Source organism: Nothoprocta perdicaria, unplaced genomic scaffold (genome assembly GCF_003342845.1).
Source record: "Nothoprocta perdicaria isolate Ctin4 unplaced genomic scaffold, notPer1 scaffold_43, whole genome shotgun sequence".
Lineage (NCBI taxonomy): Eukaryota > Metazoa > Chordata > Aves > Tinamiformes > Tinamidae > Nothoprocta > Nothoprocta perdicaria.
In genome coordinates, this window is record NW_020455677.1 from 1,924,805 (window position 1) to 1,940,539 (window position 15,735).

General features: G+C 42.7%; 1 long non-coding RNA gene across 1 annotated transcript; it reads left to right on the plus strand.

Moving 5' to 3' along the window:
• The first annotated feature begins 9,026 nt into the window (after window positions 1-9,026).
• Window positions 9,027-10,178, plus strand: LOC112953212. Its single transcript, XR_003250540.1, has 2 exons — window positions 9,027-9,070; window positions 10,004-10,178. It is a non-coding gene; the product is annotated as an uncharacterized LOC112953212 (long non-coding RNA).
• The last annotated feature ends 5,557 nt before the right edge of the window (window positions 10,179-15,735 follow it).

The following is a 15,735-nucleotide window of genomic DNA, read 5'->3' on the forward strand; positions in this document are numbered from 1 at the left end:
GCATGTCCTAGCGCGTGGCAACATTCCCAGGCACAGCCTAATTAACAGTACATATGCAACCCTAATTACTTTTTAAACTACATACAATTCCTTATTCTTTGGGTAGCATATTTTACTTTACATCTGCATGCAGAGCYCTTCTGAAGTAAGAAAAAGGCTCACAAGGAAGTCACAGGTGACCAGTAACTCACTGTTACTAATGAGTGCTGCTTATGAGCCAAATGTTAGGAGTCCTCACTGCTGAACCCAGGGACAAGTTGCAGTTTTTTAAGGGGTATATCCTCAATCCCAAGCAGTGGGACATTGTTATGAAATAACGTGTCATCAAAACACACAAACACCCTAGAATAAACTGCCCCCATACAGTGCCTTATAATTCTGTGCTACATGGCTTTGTGGCAACAAAGATCCTTAAAAAGTTCCAAGCTCTCTAGCACGTGAGCACACACAAACAGCCTCTCACCAGCTAGGTCTGCATTCATTGTTACCCCTCAACCTGAAACCTCAGGCTTAAATAACTGCCAGCTGATATTATCAATGTTTGGTTTATGACTCATCCAGGCAGGGCTATGGGCCGAGGAAGAAAACAGCACCTTCACAAACATTTTCTTATTTTTCTAGTGCCATAGGGGGGAWAAAAGGGGCATGAGAATGGAAAGGATCTGTAGTCTGAACCAAAACATACAGCCTAGGCCAGGGTTAAAKCTGTTAGGCACATGTAAATTCATAAATCAGTTAATGAAGAGAACAGCAGGAAAATAACGTTGGGATATTAGGTCTAATGCTTCAATACAGTTTCAAGTTTCAGCTAACTTGCTCTTTCACACAGAAGGCCCACATTTTGCTAAGTATTTGCTTTATCTTCAGTGGGACACCAGGCATTTAGAAAAAGGAGAGAATTCACTGCTCTAGACTTCGCTTTACATAAAATAAAATCTGTCTGAACACACAGAGTCAGAATTTTGCTAAAATCAGAATATCATGACCTTTTAGAAAGCACAAAATTGAAATAGCTTCTTTTTCTTTGGCTTGCTTTGTTCCTGTCAGCAGAAAGCTGAGCTACTCTGAGTTGCTGAGCACTCAGCTTGAAACTAGCTTTGACAAAAGAGGTAGAGCGACGTGGCAGCAAAGAGCAAGCTCCAGTTGCTGAGACGTCTCTGCTCGCACACCCCATTTTTATTCAGAACAAGTGTCATTGAAATAAAAATTACATGCTACAAAGCACCGACAAACTTCTCTGTCTGCCTGACAGAACAGCAGGGCATCAATTCTTTTCATGTATTTCCCAATACTTCCTGGTTTCAGCCAAATCAAAAACATAGGCTGAATTACATTACTCAGATATTTGCCATGGACAAAAAATAGCCCCAGAAAGTTGCCCAGCCAGCTGCACTTCCTAGGAGCAATTTATTCTCCTCACCCTCCACCCAAAAATTAACGCAGGTGGGTCGAAGTGCCCTCGAGGCATGCTTATTTATCTTCACTGACTATAAACACGCCTTAGGTGACTTGATGCATTCCTTGAGTTTGGTGAGATTACTGTTACTGGAATCCAGCCTCAGAGAAAAAAATAATAATAAAAAAGAATTTAGGTGCTTTTTCCTTTAAAAGCAGTAGCCTTACCCTAGTGGTGTCTGAGACTGGGAACTCTGGAACTGAGGTATCTTTCAGCGGTTTTTGGTGCAGGTCTTGGTGTTGAATTTTGACCTTTTGGATAACTTTGCATAAGTTTCTCCCACTCTTCCAGAAATTCACAGGAGACTGGCTAAAACAGGAAAGTGAAAGCAAATAGCAGCATTCTATAAGGCAAGAGAAGAGTTAAAAATACAGGGATCAGGGCAGCTTACTTTCTTGAGGAAGTCCTATGCTTTCAATTATTTTTTWAAAAAACAAAAAGGATTAATATTTCTGAAGTCATGTTCTGTAACTTCCTCTCTCTTCTGAAGCTATACATCTCTTTGCCAGACTGTGATGAAAAGGGCCCTCCCTTGTCCATCATAAGCCAATGCTGAAGTCATCCTGTTATTTTTTTTTAACCTTGCACACATGTTGAGGCCTCTCTGCGGAAGTCTTGCCGAGACACAATATCTCATTGTCTCTTATTCCGCTTTGTTCATGTGGTCTTTCTTCGCCCAAGATTCCTCTGTACATAGTTCCAGCAAAAGTGGTTCTTGGATTTCAATGAAGGATGATCCACCATGTAAACAATGCTATGTTTGCCCACTGTACACCACCTTTGTTAAAATCAAAAGTCACGTGCGTGAGGAGGCCTTCTAAAAATCTCTAACCAGGAGGTCTCACCCACCTGTCATGTCTAACTACAGCTTACAGAAATGGTGAAGTTGGGAGCGCGGGTTCCTTCCACACCACTACATGGTCTGGTCGGGTGCTGCCTTCAGCAGGTGGATGTAGAACCAGGCACTGAGCAATTTGGCTGCAAGAGACCCATCTCCCGCCTGCATCACTGCAGACAGGGTACAAAGGCTCAGCATTGCTCACAAAATGCTCCTTTTTGTGTGGAGTAGAAACAGAGGCTACTTCTAACTCTGTATTTTAGGCATGACTCATCCTTGGATGAAAGGATATATTTGGATGAAAGGATATATTTCCAAGGATATTTCCAATATCCTTGGAAAAAGGAGATATTTTTTACCTGGCAATATGCATTCGGGGCTGGCTCTGGGGTGGCTGTGCAATCAGTGCCCTGAAAGCTCTCTCTGCACAGGGACTTCAGCAGCTTTTGCCTCCTCTTGCCTGAGCAACTCGCTACCATGTCTGCAGGCTGCCCTGCCAGCTAAACAGGTGGGCAAGATGCTTTGGGCACCTTCATACAGGGCAGTCACCATAAACTGCAGAATAAGGAAGAACTCATAGACCCCCCTGAACTCAGTGCAGGAATGACCTGGCAAGCCCTGCTGGCTTCAGACCAAGCCCAAGATCACTTCAGATACGGTGCAGGTGTAGCCATAGGCTCCCCTTTGGGAAAGGGAGAAAACTGGATAGCTGTGTGTTGTCTATCTGTGGGGCTGCTAGAGCACTGAGGACACAGCGAGGTGAGAGTAAGGGGCCTATCAGGCCGTTCAGGACAGGCCTTTTCCATTCAGTGGGAAGTGCTTCCCACCAAGCTCACCGTGGATGAGCTCAGGAGATGCTGAGCCCTTGAGGACTCCCTGCAGATGAGCTGGAATTTGCAGCCACACAGGGCACCATTTTTTGTGCAAGGCTGAGCTATCAAGAAAGGTATCAGTGCAACCTGCTGCTGCTGCTAAAGGCAGGAGTCACACAGACACAGTGGATCTTTTATTTATCAGCTCTCTGCAGCATACAGCCCCTTTGTGAACAGTAAGCCACCTTTCTGCAGCTCTTACACAGTGCAATGCAACATTTTCAGATCAGCCCAGCTCAAATGAGTTTGCAATCATCTTAGTTCAGTGAGCTAAACAGTGCTGATAATAAAAAAAAAATACAAAGTATTTATAAAAATAAGTACAGGAAAATTCTGAGGAGCACGGTGCAAGAATAAGTTAAACTAGAGAGGAGAGATGTTCTTTATAATAAAGGTAAGTGACTCTAGGCAGGTCTTTACATCTCAGATTCACAACTTGTAATATGGGAATAGCAGCATTGCCTCATCACAGGACTCATGTGAGTCTGCACTTACTCATGCTCGCAAAGCACTGGAAGATCAGAGACAGCAGGGTCTGTAAAATCATAAAGTATCATTCATTACCATTATTATTTGACCACAGCAATGAGGAAATAGCCTTTAAAATGTTTCAGTTCATTAGTTCATTACTACATTTTAGTAACTATAAATTTAGCTGAGAATCTAAGACTAATAAGAAAACCAGCTAGCTGCAAGGAAGCAGGTTCAGGCTTCGTAAACCTTAATAGAGGCCTATTTTTTGTTTCACCACGGATGGTGCTTATTTTTAATACTGTCTTTAATCCAAAGTTAACAAGTAGATGCAGAGGTAAAGTAAATGCAAATGAACGGTGGAGTCACTCAAGAACAGCTGTCTCATAAAATGTTACCTTCTGGCCCATATCCCGAGTTACTATCCTTCTCCCTGGGTAAACTTTTGGGGTCTCATTAGCTCACAGRGCAAGTCTCCACAGCAAAAGGCTCTCAGAGATCCTGAGGTGGCTCTGAGGAAACCGGCTGGTCCGCAGGGCACGTCGCGCTGCCGTGCGGGGATGCAAGCTCGCGTCCCAGCGGCAACACAGCTCTGCCTGTGCAGCAAAGCACCCACGCTCATTAGCCCTGCCCCTGAGGACGCTGCAGGAATGGGGCTAATTAGCTATGCTGAGGCAGCCCTGTTAACGAGCCTGGGGAGAGCACAGCGATGCTAGTTCCGATGACGGTGTCAGCGCAGGCATGCTCAGCTCCGGAGCACAGCTGAGCCCACGGGCTCCTTTCGGGTGCCAGCCAAAGAACCCAAATATCTTTTTCAACCCACCCTTGCCGTCTAACCCTGCTTTTGTAAGTGCTCATGGTTTCCTCTTGACGGTAGGATAAATAAATAAACGAATTCAACCAATGAAGAAAAAAATGCCGGTATAAACCACGCTACAATAATCTGGCAATGTATTTGTTAGTTAATTCAGGTACAGGTGGCGACATGCCTGTAGGGAAGCACTGGATATTCCTAACCCATCCCGATAAAAGGCATGCTTTGGCTTATGCACACATCTTGCAAGCCGTCGAACTCTCCAGGTACTGTTAACTCGAGCCAACRCAGCCATAAGTATAGAGTACAGCATATTAAGTTGTAATCGCGCGAGGTTTTTCCATTACAACTTCAGGGCTGCATGAAATCATTTCGAAACACATCTAGGAAGGACAGAGCTCCTAGGAGAGCAGTTGTTTTTTCTTTTCTTTCTCCTCTTATCCTACCGGCCATGAGAATCGGGCTGGTCGTCCCTCTGCTTCCTCTCCCCTTCTCAGCCAGCCCTTTCCCTTGCCCTCAGGATCTCAGCACCCCAGATCACAGATATACATAAAAACGTTAAGTTGATGCCTTTCAAGCAGAAAATATACATGCTTCATGCCATTCCATGTGGTTTATGGCACTCGTTTTTGAAAAAGATTGAACCCAGTGATTTCCACTCATCTTGCACAGGTGTGGAAGAGCACACAATTCTTTCCTATATGTTTGAAAATAGCATATTTGCACATGGGTAACTCCTGAATAGGACCTAGGCCCTTAAGTCCTGGGTTTCGGTTCTCCATCACACTGCAAAAATAATAACGTTAAAAACCTGGACACTCCAAATGGAAGCAACTCACCGAGTGCAATTAAAAAAAATAAATGCACAGTGAAATTTTAAAACAGCCTCAAAAACTTATAACATCGTGCTCCTGGGGCATTTAAATCTGAGACAATCAAAATTACTAGGACAGTGGATATGTGAAATGAAATGATAAATACCAGAGAAGACAGGGATTTCTTCTGGTATTAATCTTGTTCCAGTAGACAAAATACTTGAGCTTCTCTCAAAGATGGCTACAGTTTAGATATATAGAAGCAAAAACAATCAGGCTCTGTTAACTTAATACATAGGATATGGAGGTTGGAAGAAGGGAGGAAGTTTTAAAAGCAATTTCATCTCAAAAGTCTATTGGTGCATTTAGATTAAGTTTCAGTTTTTCAGCAGTTAGTAAATTTGAAAATTAAATGCTTAATCTTTACTTTGTTTCTTTTAGGAAGATCCTTAAAAGTAGAGCTTCTGTTTACATACCTTTATGAAATTTGTCAAAACAAAACAGCTTTACGTGCTACAGCATCAACTAATGCAAACTGGGACATCTTGAGCAACGTTGACTTTACAACAGGGACTCTGGATAAATACCAGACGCACMAAAGAGTCATTAACTTGATATGATATGAGAAAGGTGTTGAAGAGAATAACTTATACAGTAGTAATAATGATTCTGCCTATGGACATCTTATCTTGCTCTTGAACTGCAAAAATATACTTTAACACGCCTTGTCTCCAGACAAGTTCTGAGTGATCTAGAGACTTCTCAGTTTGAGAGTTTGAAAGCTGCCCCTCCAGTTGCACATGGCTTGCACGCAGACCAAAGATTTAACACAGCACATTGACTTACAGAGCCCTAAGAAATATGAGATGGAAATCCTCAGCAAGATCATCTCCTTGCTCCATAAATGTCAACATTGAGTGCCAAACTCCAAAACAAACATGATCCAATTTAACAATCCAATCTATCTTCCCAACTGTATAAATATCTCAGATTTTTAGCTTTACTGCCAGAACTTGTCTAATACCTTTCAGCTTGTCCCTCTGTTTTGCATCTACCAATAACTGTTTTCTCCTCTTTCTACCTCTTCAAAACAAAAACTGCAGCACAAAGGTTATCAATTTCTACAACCTCTTCTGCTCAGACAGACTATAAGGTCTCTGTCACGGAATAGCAGCTCATCCTTCATTCTCATTATACTGGTACATAAATCCTCAGAGTGATCAGGGAAATGGGAAGCTTGCTACCCTCATAACATTCCTTGCGTGCCTGCTGAAGGCGTAGGGTCTATGCCTTGCTCAGGATTCCCAAGAAGACAGAGTTAAGAATAATCCAACATATATACAAGAAGGAATAGCRGGGAAGGATAAATTGTATGGAGGCTTAGTCAAAAAATCCTCAAAACCACTTGGCTTGGTCTTAGAGTCTTGGCTTATGGTCTTTAGAAAATGGTTAGAAAATTAAACTAGCCATAACAATCTTTTTCTTATTTCTCAAAGTAAGATTGGACTTATACCTTTGCACATCATCTGAAAGATAAAAATCTGTGGTTAACAGTAGAGCGGAGGGGTATAGCCTTTTCTTCTTTTAAGCTGAGAAGTCCTTAAAACTTCTATAATGGAGGCAAAATGTGGAGAAATGAAGTCTCTGGGCAACAGGTTTACATTCCCGGAGTTATTCTGCACTGACTTCTTCGAATGGTCCTGAGAACTTGGAGGTCAAGTAGACAAGAAGCTGAACACCACTGCGTTACAAGGTCATTTCCTACACTGAAGAAGCTAGCAGGTGAGCAGCAGTGTGGCTGGGGTGCAAATACGGCATTCCTGAAAAGAGAATGCTCCGGAGCAGCACGGCGTGTCCGTACAGGCACAACACCGGCAATTCTTCTGCACAGAGAAGGAACTGCCATTGCATGTAAAAAATAAACATTTGTCTGCCCTCCAAACTCCTACAATTATAAATAGTTTGAGTGACAAATGCTTCTGTCGCAGCATTCAGGATCTCTTCAGAAAATATCCCTAGTGCTGTATGCGATTAACCATAGCGTGGCAGAGTTCACCCTTATATATTCCGGATAAGCCTGTTGGTTTGAGTAAGAATGTGTGTGCACGTGTGAAGTCTGAATGTGTGTGCATATGGAAGCAGCAGAGTGGGTTATGTCAATCACTTGCACACTCTTCAGGCTGACTGACATAGCTTGATATCCATGCTTTGACAGTAATAACAGCATTAAATTCCTAAATGTTGTGCACTATGTTGCTCAACAGGTTTTATTATAGAAAAACTGTGTAGTCTTCATGAATGAAGTTTCACATAGGAAAATGTTAAAAAAAATTTAGACATTATTTGCATAGATTGCATTAAGTTGCTTGTTTCCCACCCCTCCCAAATATCTCAGTAGCTTAGAAATAAATTATAGTCAGAGGGTTATTAAAATCTAAAAAAAAAAAAAAGTCTATCTTAAACCACAAGACAAAGCAAATAGTATTGTCATCTTTTTTCAGACCTCCCAAAGTTATTCTTACTCCAGCTGTCAGACAATCTTGCATCCCCCGGACATCTTTCCTGAAACTCTGCTGTAATGTTTCAGACACATTCAATTATTTCCTCTTCAGTACGTTTTAAAAAAAAAAAAGTGAAATGTGGTTCTCTTTAAGAAAGAGAAGAAAAAGTTTCTTCAGTTCAACTTAATAMGGAGAATATTCTTTCATTAATGAAATCACTCTGCAAATTTCTAAATTACTTAAATAGTGTTGGTAGAAATGTTGTCGCTGAGGATAGAAATATTATTCGCATTTCTAAGCCTTTCTAATTCCGTTCTTGCTGGGACAGTGCTTCAACCTATAAAAAGCTGACTCGCTGATAAATCCCTAGTCACACCGAGAAGGTCTCACTTCAGTGATGTGCTCTGAAGCCTGTCACTTCAGAGGAGCAACGTCAAGCCGTGTGAAGCACTAACATGTAAATGCTCTTCCAAAAACACGCTGACCAAAACGGAGGGAGGAGAGAGACGAGAAGTTTGTAACAGCTCCTTGCCCAAGTCGGTAGCGTCTGAATGTGGGATTCTGCCTAGTTTATTTTAAGTCTGAACAGCTAGCAGCTGGAGTATGTCCCACATACTAACACTTGGAATTCCCCTGGGAGAAGGCTTGTTTCAAACGCAACGTCAGCTCTCCAAAGTCAGCCTTTTTGTCATTTTATCGAATTTACACGCTTCATTGTTGCATTTTTGATGATAACTCACCTTTCCTGAGCCACCAAGCCTACTAGCCTACTTAGCACAACCCATTTTTGATTTAAACACCATCTATTAACAATAGACCCGCACACACACACACACACATACACACACCCCTGCCAGATATTGAACAGGCGCAGCCTTGCGCAGCAGCTGTGACAACAACTGATGTCACCTCTCTGCAGAAATTTCCACAAGCGCCTTCCAAAGGCCAAGTTAAAGGAGATAGAGCTTATCAGTTGCTTTAAAGCGGGCCTGCAYGAGAGGGGCCCGCGTGGCGGCCGGCGCGGCCGCGGGGGTGTGGTGTGTCCAAGGCCCCTATCAGCCCGCACATGGCTGCGGAAGATAGGGAACAGCAGAGACGCCGGAGGAGCCATGCGGCCACCACTGCCCGGGGCGGGAGGGTCACGCGGTGCGGCCGCGGCGGGCGCGCACCCACTGGGCGCAGAGCGGCCGCCGCGCTTCACGCAGGCCGCGTGCATCCCGCCCCGCGCTGCTCCGAGCCTCCGTGGGGCCAGCCACTCCTTCAAAGGGCTATGGGTTCTTGGCGTCACACTAACGCCGTAAAAGTGAGTCGTGATTTTATTTTTTATTTTTTTTCCAACTTTTGCCCTGCTTTGGGGTATTGCATAGATTGAAAGGGAGTTACTAGGAAAGATGTTTTTCCAAAAGCTATTCCTAAGAACAAACAAGTCCCTGCCTCTTTCTTACCTGAGAAATACTTAAAAAATTGGGAGATAGCCTCTTCGGTTTTATTGTTGAAACAACTAAATGTTTCATATTTCCCTCAATGCCTTTAAATCATGATTAAATGATCAGTGTGGCATATTGTTCAGTTGCAAACTGAACTGCATCAGCTGCAAAGAGTTAAATTTTCAAGTATTCACAATATTCATTTTATGTGAAATATTAAATAGCCAATAACATTAAGAGAAGATGGCACTTATTTAAAAATTTGTAGTACATCTCATCTAACTGCTTTTGGTCCTTACTAGGACCAAAAGGTATCTTGTAGCAAGTGCTGTGAAACTTGCTACACAAGCAATGATACTGAGCCTGCGGTTCAACAACTTGCAATTTTGACCCTAAGTTTCTACCCAAATCTCTACATGGGCCTCTTAACACAAAGAGCATTAGTTACCACACACTAGTGGATGGATGTTGGCAATGCACCACTTTTGCTCAGTGACTATGCCACTTCATTCCTGCATTTATATGCACTTACCCCTCCTGATGTCACCATTTCACTAGGCTTGAGGAACATTTTCCTGCAGTAAACATTTTCTGCTTTGCAAAAGCTGTAAATAGACACGGGAACAAAAAGAAAAAAAGGATCCACTGAGCAAAGACAGACACTTTTCAGGCCTTTTTTAAAGTCAGATGCTAGAGGGTAGCCTCCTCCTTTGCAGCACAGCTTTACATTAGCCACTTACTTTTTGCAGTGTTGTACCTTAGAACATTTTGCATTCTTATAGCCTCCTTTCCACCCTCTCTGCTTTCAGGATATCATGGCAGTCTTCTCCAGATTCATATTCTGAATGACAAACTTCATCTCATCTACTGACGTTTTGCCTCAGCATTGTTGCCCCACTCTGTTCCACTGAGGCACGTCCCTTGTAAGCTCTGCTACTGGTGCAACACTAACAGATTCTGGCATACAGCACAGCAATGTACAAGGTCTGGATTAAACATTGGAGTGAAAGTTTTATATAATGGTATACAATAATTCAGTGGTAAAAATAGTAAGAGATGTTAAAATTAATTCTTACATTTGTCTCCTGAAGTCTTTCTCTGAACCTGACTACTGACAGGGGAYTGATAAAACTCCTTTTTTTTAATGTAATTTTCTGTGGCTCTGTCAGATTTCTCCACTCTTATTGCAGTCTCACATCTGTTAAGATTATCCCGAGATAGTCTAGCCAGCTCACATTGGGTGAAGAAAGTTCATCGACCTTTGCCTATTTACTCTTTCAAAGCTGAGAGTCTCCATATAGAAAATGAGCTTTCTAGGCCATGGACAGCCTCATATTTCAGCAGAAATGTGCCCAGCACAAAACTGTGGCAGAAAYATAGATGTTAATGCCTTGCTGAATAATAATATTTTCCCAGGTGCTGCCCAGAGTTTTAATGATAGCTCCAGCCATGAACATATAAGAGTAGCTGAGACACAGCTGCTTGAAACAGTGACATGCAGCAGTTTTATAGGCAGTGAAATAAGACCTCCTTCAAGAAAGCTGTTGAAAACAGCTGCAGATCTGTCTTCCTTGAGCCTCCTTAGCTCTTTTTTTTTCATACTCTGTGAGTTCTGCTGGCCCATACTCTGTGGCCATTCTGGGAACTTTAGAAGATGATTAAACACAAGATTTGTGTGTCGTTATAACTTCTGCAAATTCAGCTTCAACTTTTATTCAATGAAAACCCCAACACTCAGGATCCAGGACAGGAACCTTCCTATTTCTGACTTTTCTACTGCATGGTGGTCACAGTTACTTCTCCCACCATCATCTGTTTACAAACTGCCCTGTTTAAATAACCATTACTCGTGCTAGAACTGTATAAACAAGACATGGATTTCCACACACCTAAAGTCTTTTGTGAGCCCTGAATTATTACAAGGAAAAGAACTTTCAAWCTTCTCCATAAAAGTTTTCCCCAGAGACATAATGGCTTTTCTGCCCAAGTTCACTTCCATCTTTATGCTTCAGGAGTGTTCTAAATGATCCTATTATTTATGCATGCATACATATGAATGTAGGTGTGTGATGTATGTGTATGCATGCATAGAGAAGTGTATATATATAGCATATGTATAGATATGTGTGTGTGCATGCACATATATATATATATAAAAGTTCTTTCCATACAGATGGTGAGATGTCAGTTATGAATTAATATAAACTTTTACCAAAGGTACTCATAACTGAGAGTATCTAACTCTGTCAAAATGATTCAGGCTTGAAAATGGGGAAGAAAAAGTCTGCAGAAAGGGCTTATGCTAAGCCAGATCCTACAGCCAGAATTAAGTGCCACTTGTGCAGCCGTGCCTGTAAGCTAAAAGGGATCTTAATGACAACTTGCTGAGGGCATGGGATAACCTCCTCACCTGGTTTCTCTCCAGCCAGAACTGCAATAGGCATAAGCCAGAACCCACCYCATTGACTATGATAAAAACATTAGTGTCTAGGAGTAACTCACTGTTGATGCAGATTAGACAGTAGTTGATGCAGGTCTCTTTGTGCCTGCAAATTTCTCTCACCTGAGTTTAAGACAGCTCCAGCCTAGTGAAAAAGCCATGGGAAATTTCATAGTAAGATAGGACTTACTCTGGGCAAGACCTAAAAGTCTGCATCTCCTTTGAATTTGAGTATGTAACTACTCAGCCTAGTTCTGAAGTTCTTTTGGATAAACTTTGAATAAGGTTAGAAAAAGATAAACTTTGTTGTCTCAAACATGCCTGCAACTGATAATGCTGAATAAAACCGCTCATTTCATTTCTAGCCTATAGCACTTCAGAAGGAGGACAGCACCTCATGTTATTTATTTCCCTCCTAAAGTGAAAAAATAGACACAGGCTACCTTTGCCTATGACATTCAGTGGAAGGTGGAAGATGCTGCTGATGTGTGAGACAAGGGTTCCCTGCATATCCACCCCATGGTGGAAGTCACGAGTGGGACAGAAGTCTTTGCATAAAGGCTTCCTTCAGGTCTCTATAGCCCCCATGTTAGCATCTCTGCAATAATGTGGTGATACAAGACGTAGAAGAGAGAAAGAAGAACAGGTAGGATATTTGGTGCCAGCCCCATGTTGCTATCATTCTCATTTCTATGCACTAAGCCATCCAACTGCAGAAATGAAACTGCACTCCCAGAGAGACTTTTCTTCTGCTCTGCTTGTGGATATGGGTGCGTGTATTTGGGTGAGCTTGCTTTTTAAAAGAAAAAAATGTTAATTTTATATGCTCTAAAATAAGCAAATTGCAAGCCTGTTTGCTCTATGGAAATAGACGACAAATTTCTCACCAGCAGCCCAAAGCCATCTGCTAAGATGCCGCAGTGCTAATGTACAKTATGCTTGGGCACCTTTTACATGTTATATTGTACACACCTATTTACTTGGAAGCAAATCAGCTGCTGCCTACACTAAAGTTTGCTTTTGTCTGCTCTTGGAGATGGGATGGTGCCCTGGGGAGGGCTGCAGGCATTCCAATACCAAGGATCAGCGCCTTCGGAAAATGAAAAGGCTGCTAAAAATAAGCAACATTTGCTCATTGGTATAAATAACAAAAGTGAGAGAGAAAGAAAAACAGAAAGAGAACAAGACGAAAATGAAAACTGGCCCCAGACCAGACCTTACAGAATAACTAGTCACCTCCTCATTGCCAATTCTGTCACCATCTCCAGTATGGACAAGATCCTTCCCTCTGCCAAGTGCCCTCAGCTTTCCCRAGAGAGCCATTACTCAGAGACTCGCTAGTGGGCCTGGGCACAGGAGCCAACTCGCACAACACACTTGTCTTTCCTTAGGAACTCCAGGGTTTGGGCATATTGAAATGAGGGCACGTCATTTAACAAGACCAGCACCTAATATCAGCATGATCCCTGCAGTAGCCTTTGAAGCAACTATTTGGTTCTTCTCTATTGTGTTTATAAACAGGAAAACGGGGGGAAAAGGAGAAGCAAAGGGGTTGCTCTTCCATATAGCTATCATCATTAAAAGCTTTATCTTCCCTTTATTAAAGTAGAAAAAACTTTTGGAATCCCATTTTTCTSATAGACTCCCCCAGCAAATGGCTCCCAGAGCATATCTGGCTGCTTATTCTCAAGTACCAAAGTCAAGAAAACTAAGACCACCTGCTATTTGGACGAAAACTGGAAGGCTAAGCTAATGAAAAATTCCCCCTTTTCCTATATTCCTGAAAACACTCTATACCCACATGGCACCAGACTTTTAAAGGTGGGCTCCAGGCATTTCATAGTGTTAAATGTCTTTTTATGCAACAGCAAAGTTTAATGCTAAATAGGCTTCCGGTTACTTTTCATTTTAGGCTCTCACTAATAAAAAGAAATAATAATTGGGAACCAGCTCCTAAGTAGCACACTTAATTGTACYTCTGTTTCTATTTCTTGTGTTTTATTGTATAAAGCACACCAAAAAAGATTTCTAATAGCCCTACAGTTAAACTAATAATGGCATTAACAACACCCACACAGGGCCATAAGCAGGTTTAGCAGCGAGAGCTGCAGCAGCTGCCTGTCCTGAGTCTCTGCCAGAGGTCACCATCCCACAGCAGGATCAGCTGATTGTGGCATGGATAAACTCCCAGGCAAGTGCAGTCTACAGGCTGCAGCATTAACTTAAACCACCTCCAATTTCAGCTTACTCTGGCAGGAACCTCTTAGAAAAAGAGAAGGGAAGAAAGCTAAGGCTGGTAACTGTTTCATCTGTTAGTATCAGATAAATCTACCTTTTCATTGCATTTCAAAGCCCTAACAAGCAGAATAGTCAAGAGGTTTATAACAATGTTCTGGCTTGCCATGAATCAACATGCATTCTCATAAAAAAAAAAAAGGTCACTAGCATAACCATTGAAGAGCACTTGCTGAACTAAGTGCTAAGAAAGTCCTCTAAAGCTTATCCAGGTGCATGCAGGCTTTAAACTTTTTTTTTCTTCTAATTTTTTTTTAATAGTTTCAACTGCTGTCTCTTAAGTTTAACCTTTTCCAAACCCAGAAGCAGAATGGTTTTGGGTAACTCTACATGACCCAGGCAATGTTCCAATATCCCAAGCAGCATAGCTACTATATGAATTCTTGAAACAGTAAAAGCACAAAGGAAAAAGTTCTCTCTCCAATTAGGTCTTTTTTTTTTTTTTTTTTTTTTTTTTTCTCCCTTTCTTCTCATGTTAAGCTTGCAGAGAATTGGCTCAAAAAGCAACCAAGCTCTGTTTGGCATTCAAAGAGGAGGTGCAAATATTTACAATAGATTTGCTCATAAGTAACCATGGAGAAAACAGCAGACAGTTACAGTCAAGTTTTTAGTGCACACACTGTCAAATTGACGTAAAATAGCTAATAGTGAAAGAAGGTGTGGTGTGATTGAGGAAAGCACCAAACTTGAGAGCAAGAAAATGGTACAAAAGGAGTACCATAGTCCTCACAGTGTGAAAAGTATGTGCCAGAAAAGTGAAGATTTAAAAATGAGGACAAGATTTATTATATTTAGTCTGAAATGTGATAAGAGAAGCTTAAGGCTGGGAGGTGGGGAACAGTGAAACAAGGGGGAACTTTCAAAAGGAGAATGAGTTGTGATATCTGAAAAGGGTTTCTTTYACCATGGTTGAACCACACTTACGTAGCTGCAATACCACAAAGTCCKGGTATCGGTGCGTTGCACTGATCTAAGAGGGAACTTCTACTGTGGCTTTCACCACCCTTCATCCTCGGCATGAGGGTTTACACTGACACAGCTCCACTTAGCCCTCACGTAACCATCTCACATGTCCTTGTACACTACCCCCCCGCACAGGCGAGCCCATCGGGAGAGCTGGATTCAGAAAGACACCAGAGACGACAGTTCAGAAGATAAGGTTCAGAGATAACRGTTCAGAAGGACACGAGAGATGACGGCGGGAATGGAGGAACCGCCTTGCAGACATCAAGATGAGAGATCTCACATGCGAGCGTGCACAAGACTAATCGAGACCAAACTCCTGCCATGCAGGATGGAAAGTATCCGCGTGCTTCATAATGTCTTGCAGCTTTTGCCCTCAGTTACACCCGTGTCTCCAAGCACTTCCCTGTAGCTAGGGAAAATGCCCGGGCAGGTAGAGCTGGGCAGAGGAAAGCAGGAGCTGGCACCCACCCAGGTCTCTTTTGTGGGCAGCTGCCTCCCGCCCTTAAGGCCAGGTCACCATCGCTGCTCATCTCCACCGGAGGCACCCAGCTGGCAGCTCTCAACAGCCSCACGCCACACGCTTGGCCCCGGCATCTCACACACAGAAAGTCCAAAGCCACCCTGTTACGTTTTGGGGATTATCTTGTTTAAACAACTCAGAAATGGCGCGAGTGTGAGGGAGGAAGAGAGGCAGCTCGACACCTCTGGCTGGAGCGGCGCTCGCAGCGGGCCGGCCCTCCGCAGCGGCCTGCGACAGGAATAGCAGGGAGAGACGGCAGGTCCCTGCCAGCTCGTGTGGCAGGGCACAGCCATTCGATAAGGGTAAGTGGGGACTGAAAA